At 44.2% G+C, this 21,704-nt stretch overlaps 1 non-coding gene across 1 annotated transcript; it reads right to left on the bottom strand.

Annotated features, from left to right (window-relative positions):
• Positions 1-10,833: 10,833 nt before the first annotated feature.
• On the bottom strand, positions 10,834-10,940 carry LOC125586705. The gene has a single exon (XR_007323241.1). It is a non-coding gene; the product is annotated as a small nucleolar RNA R71 (small nucleolar RNA).
• Between the last annotated feature and the right edge of the window lie 10,764 nt (positions 10,941-21,704).

Genomic DNA, 21,704 nt, shown 5'->3' with positions numbered 1-21,704 from the left:
CTGGTTGTAGAGAAGGTCTCTCTAAATTGTCTCTAGCAGCTAGTATGATGAATATTAAAACGAATCATAATTTACCTGAGAATTGCATGGATGCATGGGCAGAGTTGTTTAAAGAGTATTTCCCAGAAGACAACGTGTCTGTTGAATCTTATTATGAGATTCAGAAATTGATTTATAGTCTTGGGTTGCCTTCGGAGATGATAGATGTTTGCATCGACAAACTGCATGATCTCCTGGAAAGATGATGAGAAGCTAATAGAGTGTGGATTTTGCAAGAAACCACGATTCAAACCGCAAAGACGTGAGATGAATAGGGTACCGTACCAAAGGATGTGGTACCTACCAATTACAGACAGGTTGAAAAGGTTATATCAATCTAAGAGGACTGGTGCATCGATGAGGTGGCCGAACATGTCCAGACGGATGGCGAAGTCGCTCATCCATCAGATGCAAGAGCGTGAAAACATTTAAACAAGGTACACCCAGATTTCAGTAGAAATATACAGAATGTCTATCTTGGGTTATGCACCGATGGATTTAGTCCATTCAGAATGTCTGGGAGACAATATTCTTTGTGGCCAGTCATTCTTATGCCGTACAATCTGCTGCCGGAAATGTGCATGGAACAAGAATTTTTTGTTCTTAACCATATTAATCCCTGGGCCGAAGCATCCAAAACGGTCGCTAGATGTTTTTGTTCAACCATTGATACAAGAGCTAAAGGAGTTGTGGTCAGAAGAGGTGAGGGCGCATGATTGTTCGATGAAAAACAATTTTACGATGCGAGCAGTTTTGTTGTGGACGATAAGTGACTTTTCTGCTTATAGGATGTTGTCTGGTTGGACAACACATGGAAGATTATCTTGTCCATAATGTCTTGGATCGACAGATGCTTTTCAACTGAAGAATGGTAGGAAGAGTTGTTGGTTTGATTGTCATCGTTGCTTTCTTCCCATTTCTCATCCGTACAGAAGAAATAAGATATTGTTTAGGTACAAAAGAGTTGTCAGAGACAGTCCTCCTCCATATCTCACCGGCCAACAGATCGAAGCGAACATTGATTATTACGGAGCTCAGGAAACAGTTAAGTGTGGAGGAAACTGGCATATTCCTGGAAATATGCCTGATGGGTATGGTGTGGCACACAATTGGCATAAAAAGGGTACATTTTGGGAGTTGCCTTACTGGAAGGATCTTCTTTTACGTCACAACCTGGATGTGATGCATATAGAGAAGAACTTTTTTTGACAACATCATGAATACAATACTGAACTTCCCTGGGAAGACAAAAGATAACAAGAAGTCAAGGATGGACTTACCGGATGTTTGCTCAAGAAGTGAGTTTTGCTCAAGAAGTGAGTTACTATCAAGAGCAATGGAAACGTTCCTGTTCCAATCTTTCGGTTGTCATCAGAAGCCAAAACAACTTTGTTTGACTAAGTTGCATCAGAAGTTAAGTTCCCTGATGGTTATGTTTCTAATATGTCAAGATGTGTTGAACGAGGTCAAAAGTTCTCAGGAATGAAGAGTCATGATTGTCATGTGTTTATGCAACGACTACTTCCATTTGCTTTTGCCGAGCTCCTTCCAACAAACATATATGAAGCAATTGCAGGTAAATATAAATTTATAATATATGTACATATGTTATGAAATGTTATTAATTGGGTTACTTTTGCAATATACAGCCATCAGAGCCTTCTTCAAAGATCTTAGCACACGTACGTTCAAGGAAGAAGTCATCGAACAACTTCATGAGAACATTCTGATCATATTGTGCAATCTGGAGAAGATATTTCCACCTTCATTTTTGACGTCATGGAACATCTAGTTGTCCACCTCCCGTATGAAGCATTGCTTCATGGACCTGTTCACAACGGATGGATGTATCCGTTTGAGCGTTCCATGAAATATTTGAAGGGAAAAGCAAGAAATCTTGCAAAGGTCGAAGGTTCAATAGTTGCTGAGAGTTTGACAGCAGAAACATCTAACTTCACATCATACTACTTTGCTCCAACTGTTCGTACGAGAAAAATAGTTCCTAGAAGATACGATGATGGAGGAGTACCGACATCATATGCAGTTGATGGTGTTTCTGACATTTTCCGTCAAATTGGACGGTTTGGTGGTAAACTGAAAGAAGTATGGTGGTCATGTGAAGAAGATAAGCATAGTGCCCACACTTATATTTTGCTCAACTGCGAGGATGCAGTAATCCGTTCCTTTGAGAGGTCAATATTCTTGTGAATGTCAATTATATGAAAGTGTTAATTATATATACTCTAATGCATTCATTTTATTTGCAGCGTGTTTGTATCTCAAGTTGAAGAAGCAATAACATGAATATCCTCAACTGAGGTGGACGCACAGAAAGATAAGCACTTTGTTTTTTTTACGTTAAAAGGCCATTCTATTACTCAAACTTGAGGTAGTCTGGGTAACCAGACCGGAATAGAACAACCAATAAAATGTAGCTCCCTATGGAAGGATCTAGCAGTTTTAGCTAAAAAGTCTGAAATCTGATTGCGCGCTCGTGGAACGTGAATGATGTTGAAGTCCGGGAAGCATATTTGTAGCGTCTCTATCCTTTCCAATTCCGTCGCAAAGCTTGACCAAACATGAGGTTCATTTATCATTGCAATCAGCTCCTTACAGTCTGTCCCAAAGCTCTGGCATGTTGAATGTTGAAGCATGTTCTCCATTGCCCATCGCAGTGCTTCTACCTCCGAATGCAAGGCTGATTCTCGTCGAGTGAAATTTCTTGTCCTCATACGTTGAATGTTCCCACCACTGTCCATCCAGACCCATCCACATCCACTAAATTGAGCAGAGGCTGTCCAAGATCCATCTAACAAGCAAATATTACCCAAGCTTATGACTTGGGGGTCCTCAGTATTGTTATCTTGTACTAGTGGTTGTACCACTTTGTTCACATCAAACCAGGCTTGACATTCAATTTTTGCATGCCAAACTAGGTACAAAGGATCTCTGTCTATCCCCCTGGAAAGTTTGTCATTCCTAGCCTTCCAAATATACCAGATTATCCAGGGATAAGGATCCCTGTTTCGTTATGGCTCGAAAATGTTGTTTTTCCTCCAGAATAGGTAATACATATTTGTGTAGACGCTTGGTAGTGGAAATATATCTGGGCTTGTTGGAGTTGATGATAAGGACCAAGCTTGTAGAGTTGGCGGGCATTCAAATATGGCATGGGTTACAGATTCTTCTAGTTCCCCACATCTTGGGCAGTAGTTATCACACCTCATATTGCGTCTTGTTAAGTTCTTCGTTACCGCCACATGACCGGTTAACAACTGCCATATAAGATGACATATCTTCGTAGGTGCCTTTAATTTCAAAAGGCCTGAAGCTTTGTGATACCCGGCTCCAAGACCTCCTTCTCCTCCGCTGCCTTTAATAAAATCTGAGTCACCCAATATCCAGATTTAACCGTGTATTGACCATTCCTTGTGTAGTTCCAGCAGAACATATCCGACGATGAGTTGAGCTTATGGCCAAACTCCTTATAAGAGGTATGTCATCAAGATTGACATAGTTTTCCAATAGACCAACATCTCAATCCTTCGATACCTGATTAATGAGATCGCTAACTCTCAGATTATGATGCATAACTGGTGTTGCAGGGATAGCTGGTCTCACAGGGGTCGTTGGAATCCACGGATCCTCCCACACCTTGACTTCATAACCTGAATGTATCTTCTGTCTAATTCCCAGTAATAACAACTTCCTTGCAGCAGAAATGCTAGTCCACACATACGTTGGGCTGCTAGCAGAGTTTACTCTGAGTGGTGAACTCAGTCTATAGTATCTTCCTCTCAAGACCCGGGCAACCAAAGAGTCATGAAATTGAACAAGCCTCCATAATTGTTTTGCCAATAGTGCCAGATTGAACTCATGGATCATACGAAACTCAATCCCACCCTCTTCTCTTGGTAAACAGACTTTTTCTCATTTCGCCCAGTGTATTCCTCTTTTTGGAGGATTTGAACTCCACCAGAATTGAGCAATGGCACTTGTTAGGTTTTCACATATCTCCAAAGGGAGCAGGAAGGTAGACATAACGTAAGTCGGAAGAACATAACGTAGATAAGCACTTTGTCAAGTGGTTAAAATCACAGGTATATATATATATATCTCATTTTAACAGTGATGCTATAAGATAATTTTAATGGTGATGCTTTTTGTAGGTTGAGTATGACGATCCATATTACCCCGTATGGTTTCACGATTTGGTCCAAGGTCCAATAGCAAAGGTCAACACATCACCTATGTATTTCACACGAGGTTTTACCTTTCACACATACGAGTATGGGAGACATCGGGCAACAAGTAACTACAGAATATGTGTGAAAGGCGAAACAGACCTTTACGGGATCTTGCATGAGATTATTGAAGTCGAATTTCTGGGGTTATTGAAGCTAAAAAGCATCATCTTCAAATGTGAATGGTTCGACCCTGTTGTGAACCGAGGTGTTCGGGTTAACAAATTTGGTGTTGTGGATGTCAATTCTCGGAGAAGATACAACAAGTTCGAACCTTTCATCCTAGCTTCTCAAGCCGAGCAAGTTAGCTTCGTTCCATACCCTCGCCTTCGAAGTTCTGGGATAAACTGGTTAGCTGTTATAAAAATTACACCTCGTGGACGAATTATTGCTGGAGAATAACCACCTTTGCAAGAAGAAGACGCTATCAATGAAGTTGATGTACTTGATCAACAACTTAATGAAATAAAACCAACAATATGAAGATCTTCCCGAAGATGTGACAGATGAAGCACGTGAAGACGAGTTCGATGGAAGCAACGATGATCATTGTACTGATCTTGATGAGAATGAAAACGATTCAGAATGATGTAATCTATGTAACAAATGTTGTTTTTATTTTTCATTTTCTCATTTTTATTTTAATGTATGTGTAACAAATGTAGTTTTTCTTTTTCATTTTCTCATTTTAATGTATGTGTAACATATGTTGTTTTATATAATATGTTTTCTTTTGGTTTAAAAAATTAATTTGGAGTTTAGGGTTTAAGTTGGATAAAGAGATAAAGAGGAAGAAGATGTAAAGAAGAAGATGGTGTTATAAGATAAGTGACTTTGGGGTTTAGGTTTTCGGGTTTCGGGGTTTAGGGTTTAGGTTTAAGTCTCGTAAAGTCGTCATAAACAAAAACACGGGTCTGGTAAATTCATCGTAAATGAAAAAAGCATGAGCGTTCCACGTAAATTCGTCGAAAATATTCCACGTAAATTCGTTGTAAAGTTAAAAACACGGGCCTGGTAAATTCGTTGTAAATGAAAAAAGTGGGCCTGGTAATTTCGTCGTAACTGAAAAAACGCGGGCCTGGTAACTTCGTCGTAACTTTACGACGACTTTACGAGGAATGACTTTTCTTATATATAGGCGACGCCTCAGAACGAGCTTTGCTCGTTCATTCCTCCCAAATCCCTCTCCACTCCTCTAAGGTAACCTCTCCATCTCTCTAATTTTTTTTTCAAAAAATTTGTTTAGTTTTAGGTGGTTAGTATAGGTAATTAGTTTAAGTGGTTAGTATAGGTAATTAGTTAGGTATCAGAATAATATTTTTAAATTATGTCGTTAATGATAAAACTAACTGTAATTTTTTTTTCAAATTTAGATGGGTTCTAGAAGAAAGCCAGCTGCACCTACTTACTCTCAGATGTTTCATGATGGTGTCAGGACATCTTCTTCCGGTTCATCATCTTTCGAGGCTATTTCGGACTCTCAGACATCTCAGAGAGTTTCTTGGAGTCCTCCTCCTCCTGCACCTCATATGCCTCCACCACCTCCTCCTCCAGCCGTGCACCTCAGCCTGTCCCAGCTGGTGTAGTTCATCCAGATTTGTGTGTGCCTCCATCTGCCCCATACGCGAGATATACAGTGGAGGATTTGCTCTCCCAGCCTGGACGAGAGGGCTTGGATGTTCTGGATCCCGATAGACCGCCGTGAACTTATTGGTAACTTATTATTTTTTAGTACATTAAAATTTAATTTTTTTTTAACAATTAGGTTCTCTTTTCAGGTTTGGGGCCAACAACTGTGTTGGCCGGAGCGTGTCGGAGACGATCAAGGGCTACTACGACGGAGCCTACCCGAATTAGAGCAAGACTCCAGACCACGTAAAGACGACTTGGTTTAAATGTTTTGCGGTAATATATTTTTTTTTAAAAAATCTAATTAAATATTTATATCTAATTAAATATTTATTTTAAAATTTTCAAAATTTTGTTTGTTTCAGAAAAGGTGGCACTGGTCCTTGGAAATCACCGAGAGGGTGAAGAGGGAGTTCGTTGCAAAGGCAAAGACCCGCCTTTGCAACACTGTCTCCGATTGGAAGGACAAGTGAGAGATCTACGGTTATGACGGAAAGCCCACCGAGCTCACGAAGGAAGTATGGGATGATCTCATCGCCTATTGGAATCTACCCTCTTTGATCCGTAAGGCCAACTCGTGCTTCGCTTCCCGAAGAACGAAGGACAAAGATGGTCATTTGCTCATGGTTCACAGAACCGGACAAAAGCCTCACGCCGGAATCCGTCTAGAAGTTGTAAGTTGTTTTTAATATTTATTTTGAAATTTTTAATTAATTTAAATTTAAATTTTAATTTTTTTTTTTGTAGTATGAGAAGACGGGAGTCTTACCATCTCTGTCTGATCTATTCCAGATGACTCACGCCATATCAGACGGGATTTTTGTGGATCCAGCATCCGAGAAACTCTTCAACGCAGTGGCTTCTCGGGTTGAAGAGCGGGAGACACAATTAACCCACAGTCTCCCGATGGATTACCCGTCAAACTGACCACCGAAGAGGTCGACATGATCTTCAAAGAGGTAAAACTTTATAAATTTATTTAAATAAATTTAACTATTTAATAAAATTTAACTATATTAATATGTTTTTATAGGTGGCTCCTAGAAAGAAGGGACAAACAGTGGGCACAGGTTCTGTTAACGAAGTTTCTAAGGCAACTTCGTCATACGCTTCGAAACGGAATGAAGAGAACTCTCAGATGAGAGCTCGAATGGATAGCCATCATGATCGTTTAGACTCTCTTGAGGATCTACTAGACGTGATGGCGGTGGGAAACCCGAGTATGCAGCGAGCACTAAATGAGAGACGAGCAGCTCTTGAGATGCCAATACGGAATCTCGAAGATGCCGATCCAGACCGTTCTCAACCGAGCACCGCCACCGACTACTTCGATAATATGTAGTGATTTTTTTTTGTTTCATTTTATATTATGAATTTAAATATTATGTTATGACTTTTAAATAGTTTTTAAAAATACGTTTTCATATTTCATTTTATATTTAAAATTTTTAAAATTTAAAATTTAAAATAATATTATTATTTTAATTTAATATTAAATGGTAAGAAACAATGTAAATTCGTTGTAAACTTTACATGGAATTTACAACGAAATACTCGTAACATCGTCGTAACGTTTACGTGAAGCTTAGATGGGCAGCATTGTAAAATCCTCGTAAATGTTATATGGAGTTTACATCGAAATAATATGAGTATTTTACATCGAAATAATACGAATACTTTACAACGAAATGTTACGTCTAGTTTACGACGAAATGTTTCCTTCCGTTTTACGAGGAAAGCATTCCTCGTAAACGTTACCACGTGTTTACGACGAAACCTCCGTTACGACGGAAGTTTAACAACGAAACGGTTTTCGATGTTAATTCGTCGTAACACCTCTTTTACGACGAATTTACAAGGAATATTGCCCTCGTAAAAAAATATGTTTTCTTGTAATGTATTTTGATCTTGTGCGTTTATATATTTGCTTTCAGGAGACGAGAAGAAGCGAGACGTCAGATGATTTTATCGCACTTCCTTTGCAAAGCAGTCGAGTATTGTACACAAGTCAGTCTTATGCTAATTATGGGAGACATCTCAGGGCGTATCCAGTTCAGCAACGCTTTTGATCTACTCCAAAGAAAACGATACAATTATATCTTAGCACAGCCTAAGGACTTGCCCATGTTGAAAGATATTTCCGTTACTACAGCATGGCTTTGGGACACCTTATCAGTCGGAGGACAAGCTCTCAGAAGAATCCTAAAATTTTCTGATGATCGTGGCTACAAGTAGTAGTACATATCCCACAAAGTATGTCTTTTGACTTCGTAGACTACGACTCCTACTGTAAGATGTGTAAGATGTGTAAGATGTCTATCTATTTATATATCTGTTGTTTTTCTTTTTAGATTTCTTATGTGTTTTATCGAAGCAGTATGGCTTTGGGAAAGCCTAACTATGTCAGGATGCGCTATAGGCGATGATGAGGATGATGAAGACAAAGATGGAGAGCTTAGTGACGAAGAAGCTCTTATTAGTGGCAAAGCTGATGTTATTAGTGACACAGAGCTTAGCTTTGAGTATTCATCTACTGACTCTGAGTATGAGGAACAGTTTATTAACAGAGAACCTGAAAACTCTGTTTCAGTTCAGTAGAAAGGCAAAAGGCTGGACCAAGACAATCACCAAACCTGAGTTTACAACGGTCAGATTTACGTGAAGAGGGAGACAATAACATTAAAAGAAAAGCAAAAGCTGCAGATAGTATAAAGGACAAGATAGAGACATCAAACATATTCTCAGCCCTTCAAATACTAAGTGATGATTGATAGAGACCACCTCTCGTGCTTATTCTTTCTGTTTATTTTTGTTTTGAGTTTTTGTAATCTCTCTGTTTTTTTCTCGTCGATCTTTTTGATTTTTTTTCTTCTTCTTTGGGCGGTGGGTTTGGTCTTGAAGTTAAAGACACCTTTCATCAATGAGCTTATATCCACTGATCTATCTCCCATGATCTTATCATGGTACATCCTGCTTCCTATCTCACATATATGTTCCTCTAATGGCTCATTGATATATGGTGTTTTAGACATCTTGTATATATGCTTTTTAATTGGTTTTCAAGTCTTTATTGAGTCTTCTTAGTCCTTTTTGAGTCATTACAGGTCTGGAGTTGCATTGGATGTGAGATGGACCGGCTGGAATAAAAGAGGCAGAAAAGAGTGCAATTTGGTGATTTTCACGCAGAACAGTCTTGATGGTTGTTCCCGATCGCGCGGACCACCCCGAGTGCTTGTTCCAGCGGCAGAGATTTTTATGGAAGTTTCCAAATATTTCAGGATTTTACCTAGGGTTTTCCCCTTTTTCTCCTTGCCCATCAGAGATCTGCAAATATATCTTTTCTTATTCTTTTAGACATACTACGCTTCTTTTTCAGAGAAAAACAACTCTAGAGCTTTTAGAGATTTGTGATTTAATATTTTGTAAAGGGAGAAGGCTCCATCTCTCTCACCATAGAGAAGAACCCCTGAACCCTTCTTCTATTTTATCTACACATGTTTTCTTCATCTATTGTCTCTGTGTTTTCTTGTTTCATGGCTGAGTAGTCAACTTGCTTAGTCTAGGGTGTTAGGGTGTTAATTTCGTGAGTTAAAAATAGATAAGTGAATCCATTGATTGTCTTCATTCATAACTGTTCTTAATGCTTGCATTAAACTGGCCGCTAAATGTTAGATCCTAGGTTTAAACTGTTCATTAACCATGTAATAGGTTGCTAGATCTGTTATGAATGAGCATTGCATCCCTAATCAGCGAAAGTAGATATTAGGATGCTATGTGAACCTATCGGACTTGATCTTAATGTTCATCATCACGCCTTGATCCAAGCGAGATCTTAGGTATTGAGGCTGATCATTGAAAGGTGAAGCAACACGACAGTGGGCTGATCTATCCTAAGTGATCTGAGTTCTAGACTAGTGCTAAATCAAACTTGAATAATTGTTTGGCTCACACTTGTTTAACACCCGATCAACCCATCCTAGGCTAGCATTTTCTTTAATCTGAAAACCTTAAAATCAACTTATTACTCGCTTGTTATGATACCTTAATCTCAAAACCCCTATATTGTTTTAGCTTAATATTGATCCCATAGAAATAAAGTGTAGACTGGTCCTCTGGAATTGAATCTCAAATATTACAACAACACTGTTTGCTTGAAGTAGAAAAGACACAGTTTTAGTGTATCAAGTTTTGGCGCCGTTGCGACGGGGACCAGCTCTTTACCTTTATTTTTCGGTTATTTATTTAGTCTAAGACCTTTAACTTGCTCTATCCTTTTTGTTGCAGCTAATTTTTCAGGTGCATGAACAGTAGACATACTCGGAGAAACGCACAAGGAGAGTTAGTTACATTTAGCAACCAGGAGCTAGCAAGGTTAGAAAGAACAAACCGTCAACAATCAGGGCCGAACAACGCCATAATGGGTGACTACGGCAATCAAGAGCAACTCACTGCTCAGATGCAACATCAGATGCAGCAGTTACAGGACACCATTCAAGCGCAGGAACAAGCTGCTCAACAAGCTGCTGAACAGGCCGCGCTATAGGAGGAGCAAGCTGCTCTAATCGGGCAGAGAAACCTTCCATGTAACTTCCCTACTACGTGATCTGCCATTACTCATCCACCCTGCCTCAGACAAGACTTTGAGATCAAGCCTGCTTCGATCGCTCTGGTGCAGAGGAAAGTGTTCAATAGTCTTCCAGTAGAGATTTCAATGGAGCATATTGAAATTTTCGAAAAAGTCTGCAGCTTTACTCGCGCTAATGGAGTACCACCAGACTACATCAAGTGCACGTTGTTCCCATTCTCTCTTGATGGCAAGGCCGCAAGGTGGTTGAATTCTCTCCCTACTGGTTCTCTTACTTCCTGGGAACAGGTCCGATCAGCGTTCCTCAGCCATTTCTACTCTAAGGCGAGAACAGCTGCATTGAGGAACAAGATCACCTCCTTCAGACAGCTCACTGATGAGCCTTTCTGCGACGCATGGGAGCGCTTCAATGATTACCACAGAGAATGCCCTCACCATGGATTTGATGATGATTACCTACTGGGCATTTTCTATGATGGAGTTAACTGGGGATTTCAGAGTGCTATGAACTATGCAAGCAATGGAGACTTCATGACTCAGACCACTGATGGAGCGTTTGAGCTGATCGAGAACATGGCTGCTACCTCAACCAATAAGAACAAGGAGCGTGATTGCTCTAAGAAAGGGAACAGTTCTGACACCCAGAAGATAGATGAGCTGACTGCCAAGGTTGATCAGCTACTGAAAAAAAACCAAGGGCACGTTTTCAGCATGGAACAAGCTACGGCCGGGCAGATTCAGAACCATAACCAGTGACAACCGCAGAGCAATCGGCAAGCTGTTCCAGCTACGGGGAAAAGTCAACCAGATGAACTGAAGGGTCTGGGTATGATGATGCAACAGCTGTTGCAGGCTCAGCAGGTTCAGGCCAAGGCGTTGAATCAGGTAACTACGGAAATCGACACCAAGATGAGCAATATGTTCACTGAGCTAAATGCCAAGTATGACACTGTTGCGAGCCACATAAGAAAGATCGATGTTCAGCTTGCTCAAACAACTGAGAGTGTCAAGAGACGACAAGGGACGCTCTCTGGAAAAACTGATAAACATCCTAGGACTGAGCACTGTAATGCAATAGAGCAGCCGTTCGTTGAGACTGTTCTAGGCGCATAAGAGAACACAGAGCAGTCTGCTAGCTCTGGAGCGACTGCTCCTAGCGAACCTGCTGAGACTCCACCAATGCGAGTCTATGTTCCTAAGGTTCCCTATCCAATTCTACCTAAACATCTGATGGATCCTATTAGTGCAGAGAACCTGGATGGGTTTAAGAAGATGGTGAGAAGGCTTCCTCAAAATATCTCATTTGAACATGCTTGGGAATTCGGCCATTGCATATGTTCTTCAAAAATTGCAGAGAATCTCAGGAGAAAATCAAGGCACTCTTTACTGAAGCACTGACACCATCGCGGAAGGTACTGCCTAAGGTTGATGACCCTGGAAAGTTTGTTTTTCCTTGTTCCATTGCTGGAGTGGAATTCAAGGAACTCTTTATGATTCTGGGTCTAGTGTGAACCTTGTCTCAAAAGAGATTGTAGACGAGCTGGGCATTGTTGATGTTGAGCCTTCTCAGATGAAGCTGACTTTTGCAAACTCTTCCATGGCAGTCCCTTATGGAACCTTCGCAATCTTTCTCTCTAGGTTGGGGACTGTGTGCTCCATACCGAATTTCAAGTTGTTGAGATGAAGAAGGATCATGAGATGCCTTTGATCTTTGGAAGGTCATTTATGGCAACAGTTGGAGCAATCGTTGACATGCGTAATAAGAGAGCCTCCTTCTCCAACATCAACAAGATGGTTTTCTACAAGGTTGTCCCAACCAGATCACAAATCCGATACGCCTCCTGCATCTCAATGGTCAGTGGAGAACAACCAAAAATTGTTCCAAAGAAGGAGTTTGGAGATAAGAGTGAGATCAAAAAAGTCCTGGATGGAGATGCTCACAATGATACCAAGAAACTCAGTGGGAATGCAAGGGTGAAAGAAAAAGTCCAGAAGAAAAGGGCCAATGGTGACCCTACAATGACTTTGATACCTCACATGTGTGATGAGAACTCCATTGAGTATGAGGTAAAGTGCAAAGGTACCTCCAAACCTTTCTCTAAATTACCAACTCCAATGGAGCAGGATCAAGAAGAAGTGAAGCGTTGTCGTCGACAAGCTCGCTCCCCGGGTAATACTAACATGAGCCTTCAACTGGAACATCGCTTCGCTACTCTTCCCTCCCTACCCCTACAGTCGTACACTCTGTTGATAGTTGTGGGAACCGAAATTCGCACTGTCGATTTCCGTTTAAATAACGAAACTAGGAAAACCCTAATTTCCCAGAGGACCCCGATATCTGCTAATTGCCACACGTCAAGCAATCAGAACACGAGAATAACAACGATAAGAATAAGAAATCGAAAAAGAGAGCAAAGTAGATCTTATTCCGAATCTGCGTATGAGCGTTTACAACAAGGTATAAGCCTGGGCTCGAGAGCTGTCGGCGAGATTCCTAGTTCTAGCAACCCTAAGACGGCTAAACCTAATTGAGTCGCAGCTCGAAATAACAAAAACGAAAAATTGCCTAAATTGCTCTAAGTGCTAAGTTTGCTCTGAAAAGTCCTCTGCCATGCTCCTCGCCTAGGACTCCTTATATACTAGCTCCAAGGTCGGTTTATGCTTTTACTCTTCTGCCCTTAAGCCGTCATAGCATAAAAATGGAGATATTCCATTTTTCCCGATCTTCCAATTATCTTCAAAACTTCCATATTTATCCGCGGAAACTTGACATTTATCCTTCCTTGTGGACCAAGCGTAAACCGTGCTGCGGTTTACGGGCTTTTGGTTAAAAAATCGTAGGATGGGCCTCGAGTCGTGTTTTAGATCCCTTTGGGCCGTCTTCCGACTCGACACGTTTACTACGAATTCTTTTTGATAAAGAACGATCTTTCCGCGGTTTCTAATCCGCGAAGTTTGATCGATGAATTTGAATAGCGGAAAACATGGACTGAGCTTGCTACGGTCTTCGGGAGATATCATTCGAAGGTTTGACGAGAATGCATGGATTGATGTCGTATCGATGTTCGGAAGGGTTCAATCGCTACACAGCGACTGAACTTCGGCTCGAGCCTGGTTGCTACGTAGCGACCGAGCTTTGGCTCAAGCTTGGTCGCTACGTAACGACCGAGCGGGACGATCGCTCGGTCCCTACGTAGCGACCGAGCTTGGCCGAGCTCGGTCGCTACGTAGCGACCGAACTTTGGCTCGAGCTCGTTCGCTACATAGCGACCGAGCGGGACGATCGCTCGGTCGCTACGTAGCGACCGAGCTGTGGCTCGAGCTCGCGATCGAGCTTTGGCTCAAGCTCGGTCGCTACGTAGCGACCGAGCTGGACAAGCGCTCGGTCGCTACATAGCGACCGAGCTTTGACTCGAGCTCGGTCGCTTCGTACCGACCGAGCTTTGGCTCGGACTTGGTTGCTACGCAGCGACCGGACAGCGTGTATGCGTGGTAATTACGCAACGGTCGAGCTTGGTTAGTTTGGTTTGAATCTTCAAGGATACTTCTTCGTAAAAACTTCGTGTTTGGTTATATTTTACGAAAGTTACATCTTCCTTTTTACTATCTCTTTCGGAAATACGATCTCCGAGGATTTTCGGGTGGTAATTCCGTCGTAACCGTTTTTGACCCCAACAGTTAGCCCCCCAGCTCGTTAGGATCATGCATCGTAGGATCCTAGCGTGCGGTTAGGCATGTTCGGCAAGTTAGGCATGATGGATGGAATTAATATCCGAAAGTCCGAGCTTGAACTGTAAATCCTCATGCTTATAAGAATGGAGGTAACTTGTTTCATAATTTTTTCACTTTCTTGTCTTTCTCTAAGATCTTTCTTTAGAAAAAATTTTCGTTCTTTCTCTCCACCCTTTTCCTCTATTTTCTTAGGAGAAGTTTAAAGATGTCGAGCAAGAAAAAGATTACGAAAAAAGGATCTTCATCCGCGAGTGCTTACGAAGAGCTCATTGTTCCGAAGATGGAGTTCGTGCCTCACTCGGTACATCCTGCCGAGAACGAGGCATGGTGGGTTGCTCATTATGGCTCGTTGACCCCTCCCAGGAGAAGTCGTTCCCGGTCATGGCAATCGTGGAGTCGAGAAAGGGGATGCAAGCAGGAGTACCGACGAGTTTCTCGCGATCATACGATCGTTCTACCATATCCCGGATGCTGTGGAGTTCCGGGTTACTTCACTTGCTACGAGGCGTTCGTAGTGCGTTGTCGTCTATGGTTCCCAATACCCGAAATTCTCGTCCGAGTGTTGGACCGTTTCGAAGTTGCGATAAGCCAGTTGACTCCCCTTGCCATTCAGCATCTTATTGGGATCCTGATCCTAAGCTACGAGCATGGCCTTTCCCTTTCCGTCTATCATTATGAAGCGCTTTTGAGGCTTCAACTTGTCACAGATACGGATAAGCATAGGTTGGTCCCTCGGAAATTTATGTCAGTGGTTAAGAAGTTCATTTCGAACTTCAACTCGTGGAAGAAGTTCTATTTCTTTGTTCGTATAGACGCTGCGTCCGTCGAAGAGAGTTGCATTCCACTGTTCCGGAGGTTGCCGAATGATCGTCCCTTCATCAACCCTCTTGCTCCGTTCCCTGAGGACATCATTGCGGTGAGGGATCTTCTCAGGAACGGTCCCTTCTTCTGGACTTCTTTTACGCCGAAGAGGGTTCGGAAGGCACTGAGATTCGTGCAACCCGGTCCTGCTTTGGCTGCGGACACGGGAAGCGACTCCGAATCTGACGACCAGAATCCCGTCGAAGCTCCAACAGCTGTGCCGGAGTCGAGCTCTCGGAAGGGAAAAGATGTCGATCTTGGCGACATAGAATTTTCGATGGATGACTCTATGCTTCCAGGATGGGATCCGAACCTTGCTTACGGCGATGGGAGTGGTTCGAGCGAGGTCCCTATTCCGGATTTCGATGATTTCTTTGCTGATCTGCCACCGGGTTTCGATGCTCCTCCTCCTACGAAAGAATCGGCGAGGCCGAGAGTCGTTGCGGAAGGATCTCGCATCATCAATGGGGTTAGTTTTTTGAGAATTTTTTGGTGATTGTCCTATGTATATATATATTTATAACATGTCAATCGATTTTGCAGGGCCTGAGCTTGCTGGGCTCGGCCATTGAGGCGGGCCATAGAGAAGCCATGGTCTACCGCTTCAAAGCGGAGAAAGCGGAGCGGGATCTCGCTCGCGTGCAAGGCGAGATGTTGGAGCGAGAGGCGCAACTTACTCGTGATCATGCGCGGGCCATCCGCAAAGCGGAAAGGAAAGGCAAGAGGGAAATCGTCGAGGTGATGAAGACTCGTGCCTCTCAATTCCAGGTTGAGTATGGGAACCTCAAGAATGCCTTTACCTTGGTGGGTGACTTTCGTGAGTGCCGCGGTTCGGTCGGAAGTCTTTGGAGGACGCGAGCCGATGACTATGCGTTTGAGGAGGAAATGAGCTTGATGAAGAGTGGGATGAATGAACGTGCCCACGCTGAGGCGCTTATCCCTCCGATCGACGAGCGGATTCAAGGGTTCTGGGATTCCATCCCGGTTTCCCCTGATACCGAGGAGGTTTCGACTGGGTTTCCCGATGATGGCGAGGAAGTGGATCGTCCCGCGGATGCGTTCGGTGCTTCGTTGTCCGGGGACTTTGACTTTGGATTATGAGAGGTGGAATAGTTATCGAAAGAGAGATGCTCGTCTTTCTGTTTCATGTTTATGGCCGATTGTGGCCGAGAGATTTGTACGGGCCTGTTTTGGCCGTTTTTATCGTTTATCGGGATTGGCCGTTGGTGGCTTTGAATCCCCTTACCGCTTTACGCGGTTATTTATATGATGAATGTTTTCGTTTTCGAGTTTTCCTGAGTAGGTTTGAAGTAAATATGAGTTGTCGTCTCATATTTAATTCCGATGAGACGTTCAATCTGTTGGTTCGTTCGTGATTTTCGTAAAAATTATTTATCTTTACGATTTTCGAGAACATTGAGATACGAACGGAGAGACATGGTTTAGGATCTCGTATCTTTTAGATATCATGCCTTGAGATGTTTGAGACCAGAGCGTTGGGTTTAGGGCAAGACCTAGGTTTACTTTCGGTTAAGGTTTATGCGGTGACTAGCCGGCTATCGTTTTTCCTGTTGCGATTTCTTCCTGATTCGCACCGATTTAAAGTCCGCGATATGTTCTCGGCTTATATGACTTGTATGGTACGAATCGAGCATCTTCTCAGAATTAACTGGAAGTGCTAAACCAAAATTTCGGATTTTTGTTGTAGCGCGCTTTTGTCCTTGTGCTGGACGTTTTTAAAGATCAAAAGAGTGATCGAATTGCGTTTGTTTAAGACGGCTGGCGTGTTCGTCGGGGCCAATCGACGAACGGGGTGTAAGGTTTTGGTGGTCGCGTTCGGACAATTTGTTCGTATTATCTTCGAATTTTAACTTTGCGACGTCTCGCAGTTGTTTCGAGGATTATACGTGTATCTTTGTGCGTTTGAAGGATGATGATTTTTTTACGATTTTTGGGCCGGATGAGGCTGCAGACAAGAGTCTTAATGTTTCCAGGCGTGTCCTGAAAATTTTTGTGTTTAACTGAAGCGTAAACGTTTTCCGATAAAAAGGACAACGTATATTGTAGTAAAAGTTTTTGAAGTTTCTTAAAAACTTGATTACAATAATGGCGATTTTTTAAGTGGGAGTATACGAGTATACGCACCCACTCCCTCCCTTTTTAGAGAGGGGGATAGCTGAACTCGTCTTTTGACGAGCTGCCTACGTACCCCTTTCGAGGATCAAGCCATCTCGTAGTTATGTTTCATGCCGCGAGTGTTCTTACTCGGCGGTAGATGTTGCGATGTCCGCCTTGACCTTGTCAATCGTGGCTGGGTCAACGATATTTTTCGGATGTTCCGGTTGAGTTGTAGCGTGGGCTTCAGACTTGTGTCGAGCTTCGACGTCTGATGTGTTTGCGTTGGTAGACGTTTTTAATTCGTTTTTTCCCGGGGTGCTTTTGGCCGAAGATTGGTCTATCTTCGTGCGCTTGCCGTTTACAGCTGCAGAAGTCGTGATTTGCCTTAACTTGTGCTCTGCGAGGAAGCATAGCCGCGACTGTTTTTGGCACCCCCAGATGGCCGCGACTCCGCTTGGGGTTGGGAATTTGAGACCCAGGTGGAAGGTTGACGGAACTGCCTGCATGGCGTTGAGCCATGGGGTTCCCATGATCACGTTGTAGATAGCGGGATGATCGACCACCGCGAACTCGACGATTTTCGTGATCTCCTTGGCCATGACTGGCAATTGGATCGATCCAAGAGTCATCGATACTTCGCCTGAAAACCCGTGAGTGGTTTTGGCGTCGGAATTACTTCTCCGAGTTCGATGCTCATCCGTTTGAGAGTGTCGCGGAAGATTACGTTGACCGTGCTTCCCGTGTCGACGAGTACCCTTCCGACTTCTAAGTCTCGTATAACGAGATCTATGACGAGCGGGTCGCAGTGAGGTTGATCGATGCCGCCGGCCTCTTCCTTTGTGAAGGTGATCGAGCAATTTTGGCCATCTCGGGGAGGAGACCATGTAGACCAATTTGCGCTCGACTCCGCCTTCCGTTGGTAAGCCTTGATGGCCGACACAGTGTCGCCGCAGTATTGTGATCCTCCGATGATCATATTGACTCTGCGGCGATTGTTATCATTCCCTTTGTCGTCTGGCCTCCTGCCGCGTTTATCCCCAGGCTGGTTTTGTTGAGGGGATTTTTCAGCGGACGGATTTCTGTCCGTCTTTGGAGGGCGATCAGAATCGAGGATCAGATCCTTGACGCTAGTTACCTCTCCAGCGAGTAGCTTCGCGGCTAGTCTTGCTCCCAAGACTTTGCAGTTGGTTGTGGAATGTCCTCGGGATTGGTGGAACTCGCAGAAGGTGTTTTCATCATACCCTTGATTGCGAGTCCATGTGTTGCCCGTGGTCCGACCCTGATCCGAGTTGATCGCATAGTTATGCGCCCCCTGGAGATCTTCCCCCTCGTGATGGACGTACTTGCCGTTACGAGAGTTCTTCTTTTTCCCTTTTGGGTCCACGTCTTTCGAGGATGGTCTTACCGCCTTATGTTTTTGCGATAAGACTTTAGTTTCCTCCTCTACTATGATGTAGTCTGTTGCTTTGTGGAGGGCGTCCTGGATCGTTCGTGGTTTGTCGAGAGTTATCCACTTTCTGAATTTCGACTTGTACCAGAGCGTCTTTCTCAGCGCGTCGATGGCCACTTTGTCGCTTATCCCACTGACCCTTGACATTATCAGCTTGAACCGACTGATAAACTCGCGGAGGGGTTCGTCTTCCCTCTGGGAGAGACTCCAGAGGTCAACATCGGAAGTTTCTCTGTCTATGAATACAGAGTATTGCTTGAGAAATTCCGATGCGAGCTGTCGGAAACTCCCGATGGTGTTACGACGAAGGCGTGCGAACCATTCAAGTGCTGCTCCTTCCAGGTTTTCAACGAACAGGCGGCAGTAGCCGGCATCCTTTTCGCCGTCCTTCAGTCTAGCTCTTCCCATCGCGATGTGGAAAGCCTGAAGGTGCGCTTTTGGATCGGCCGTACCATCGTACTTCGGTACTTTGATTTTTCCCGGATCGGACACCCTCATGTCCGAAATGCGATTGGTAAAAGGGGTCTTCCGAGCTCCTTCCAACAGTCGATCGATTTCGGGGGCAGCACTAGTAGCATGATGGATTTGAGACTTTACGGCCCTCACTTCTGCCGCAGTCTTGGTGATGTAGTCGCGAAGATCGCGGATATCCGATGTCTCGTCAGTAGATTTCCGAGCCTGTCGGCGTTTACTGCGAGTGAGCTCGGTTTGTCTTTCAGCCAGCTCCTCCTGTTCGTTCCAATAGGCGATTTCTTCCTCTTCCGTCATTGGTTTTTCGAACGGGGAGCCTTCCCGAGCAGATCGGCTTCTGGTCCTTCTCGGATGTCTGTCGACGTCCTCGTCGGTGTCGTTGGAAACATCGCTAGGATCCAGGTCAATGTGTTCGGCTTCGTTATCCTCCGAGTCCTTTGCAGGGGGCGGAAGACTTTCAGGGTTCCCCTTTTCGATGGGAGATTTCTCGCTAGGGTTTTGACCGGAAGGTCGTTCCCGCGCGACTCCTGATCTGTCGAGTGGGGTAGCGAAGTCGAGCCTTTTCCCGCGGATTTTGTTGGTTCCGCGGGGGCGGATTGCTTGGGTCCTTGCCGTTAAGGTTTCAACCTGTTGGGTCAAGGTATTCACGAGCTTATCCTGTTTTTCTGACCTTTTCTCATAGGTGGCAAACATCTTTTTAAACTCCTCGAGCGTCGCGGCGTTGGCTTGTGCGTTGGCCGCGGATACGTCCGCTACTGGAGTGTGGAGATCGGTGCCGCTGCCTCCGTTAAGAGGAGTTTGCACGTTATCCGCGTCGTTAGTTGACATGTCTGATCGAGAGTGATGTGGCTTTTGCGGGTTAGATTGATCCGTACCCCCCCCCCTCCTTCTAGCGCCAAACTGTGGGAACCGAAATTCGCACTGTCGATTTCCGTTTAAATAAGGAAACTAGGAAAACCCTAATTTCCAGAGGACCCGGATATCTGCTAATTACCACACGTCAAGCAATCAGAACACGAGAATAACAACGATAAGAATAAGAAATCGAAAAAGAGAGCAAAGTAGATCTTATTCCGAATCAGCGTATGAGCGTTTACAACAAGGTATAAGCCTGGGCTCGAGAGCTGTCGGCGAGATTCCTAGTTCTAGCAACCCTAAGACGGCTAAACCTAATTGAGTCGCAGCTCGAAATAACAAAAACAGAAAATTGCCTAAATTGCTCTAAGTGCTAAGTTTGCTCTGAAAAGTCCTCTGCCATGCTCCTCGCCTAGGACTCCTTATATACTAGCTCCAAGGTCGGTTTACGCTTTTACTCTTCTGCCCTTAAGCCGTCATAGCATAAAAATGGAGATATTCCATTTTTCCCGATCTTCCAATTATCTTCAAAACTTTCGTATTTATCCGCGGAAACTTGACATTTATCCTTCCTTATGGACCAAGCATAAACCGTTCTGCGGTTTACGGGCTTTTGGTTAAGAAATCGTAGGATGGGCCTCGAGTCGTGTTTTAGATCCCTTTGGGCCGTCTTCCGAATCGACACGTTTACTATGAATTCTTTTTGATAAATAACGAACTTTCCGCGGTTTCTAATCCGTGAAGTTTGATCGATGAATTTGAATAGCGGAAAACATGGACTGAGCTTGCTACGGTCTTCGGGAGATAGCATTCGAAGGTTTGACGAGAATGCATGGATTGATGTCGTATCGATGTTCAGAAGGGTTCAATCGCTACACAGCGACTGAACTTTGGCTCGAGCCCGGTTGCTACGTAGCGACCAAGCGGGACGAACGCTCGGTCGCTACGGTCGCTACGTGGCGACCGAGCGGGTCAAGCGCTTGGTCACTACGTAGCGACCGAGCTTTGGCTCGAGCTCGGTTGCTACGTAGCGACCAAGCGGGACGATCGCTCGGTTGCTACGTAGCGACCGAGCAGGACGATCGCTCGGTCGCTACGAGCTCGGTCGCTACGTAGCGACCTAGCGGGACGATCGCTCGATCGCTACGTAGCGACCGAGCGGGACGACCGCTCGGTCGCTACGTAGCGACCGAGCAGGACGATCGCTCGGTCGCTACGTAGTGACCGAGCTTCGGCTCGAGCTCGGTCGCTACATAGCGACTCAGTGGGACGAGCGCTCGGTCGCTACGTAGCGACCGAGCTTTAGCTCGAGCTCGGTCGCTATGTAGCGACCGAGCTGGACGAGCGCTCGGTCGCTACGTAGCGACCGAGCTTTGACTCGAGCTCGGTCGCTTCGTAGCGACCGAGCTTTGGCTCAGACTTGGTTGCTACGCAGCGACCGGACAGCGTGTATGCGTGGTAATTACGCAACGGTCGAGCTTGGTTAGTTTGGTTTGAATCTTCAAGGATACTTCTTCGTAAAAACTCCGTGTTTGGTTATATTTTACGAAAGTTACATCTTCCTTTTTACTATCTCTTTCGGAAATACGATCTCCGAGGATTTTCGGGTGGTAATTCCGTCGTAACCGTTTTTGACGCCAAAAATAGTTCGCCAATGGCATTACTGGGATTACTGGTTCTCCCATTCTTAACATTCCTAGGAATTCGCAAGACACCATAG

The sequence above is a fragment of the Brassica napus genome, chromosome C4 (assembly GCF_020379485.1).
Source record: "Brassica napus cultivar Da-Ae chromosome C4, Da-Ae, whole genome shotgun sequence".
NCBI lineage: Eukaryota > Viridiplantae > Streptophyta > Magnoliopsida > Brassicales > Brassicaceae > Brassica > Brassica napus.
This window is presented reverse-complemented; position numbering and strand designations above follow the sequence as displayed.